We start from the raw sequence: 1052 nt of genomic DNA, 5'->3' as shown, positions 1-1052 counted from the left end.
ACACCTATCTCCATTTCTAGCCAATGGGGGACCATAGGCAGGCTGGGGGAACTCCATATTGATGTTAAAAAAAAAAACCTTCATAAAGTGAAATCTTCATGCCATGGGACCTTTTTAATACAGTCTCTAAAGCAAATATCTGCTTCTGGTGGACTAGTGTCTTGATGAAAGGAAGAGTGCCACATTTTTTAATATACTTTATATCTTTATTTCCATCAGTTGGAGGTCAAGATGTTCACATAACATGTAAAGGGTCCATACACATGTATTCCTCTTGTTCTTCTCCACTTGTATTCTCTTGCCACACTCTGGAGATGGATAAAGCAGAGGCAGGATGCATCCCGCCCTAGATATCAGATGTCTAGATAAAGCAATGAAAATCAAAGAGGAATGTAAGAGTCGGGGCTAGAAAGTAAAGTCGGATCATTTCTATGAGTAGACCCACAGCATGCATATGTGAGGAATCTGCAGTAACCACAGTTTAATAACTTTCATAGCAGTTATTTCAGATCTTGTCTTGTTCTTTCATTGAAAAGCAAACAGGAAGCTATGAACCTGGTGTAGTCATACCTTAGCCAAGCCAAGGAAACAGGTGCAAAATATGCTGCTAATAAAATACAGTTTGACTTATGTAGATATATTTAACATTAATATATTTTATTTTTAAATATGTATTTATATTGTGTTTTATCAATACATTCCCTCTCTATTTTGAAAGGATTTTCAGACTTCAGATAACATTCACAGGGTAATTTTATCAGTGTTGAGAGCAGTCATAACATACTATTTGGAATTAATGTAAAAATATAAAATAACTTCTAATGGCAAGATGTGTTCAGGTGACTCGGGACTCAAATTAACAGCTGTTCTCCAATATAAGTATTCCTCCGCTATAGTGTATCCTTATTTAGTGGTAATGATAATTGAAAAATGTAATTATCTTTATTATACACTAGCTTTGTTTTTTTTGTTTTTTAATTCTGCTATATATTTCTATAAATAGAATTGTTGATCTATATATATATATATATATATATATATATATATATATA

The sequence above is a fragment of the Etheostoma spectabile genome, chromosome 15, assembly GCF_008692095.1.
Source record: "Etheostoma spectabile isolate EspeVRDwgs_2016 chromosome 15, UIUC_Espe_1.0, whole genome shotgun sequence".
NCBI lineage: Eukaryota > Metazoa > Chordata > Actinopteri > Perciformes > Percidae > Etheostoma > Etheostoma spectabile.
The sequence above is the reverse complement of the archived record's forward strand: the minus strand, read 5'-3'. Positions refer to the sequence as shown.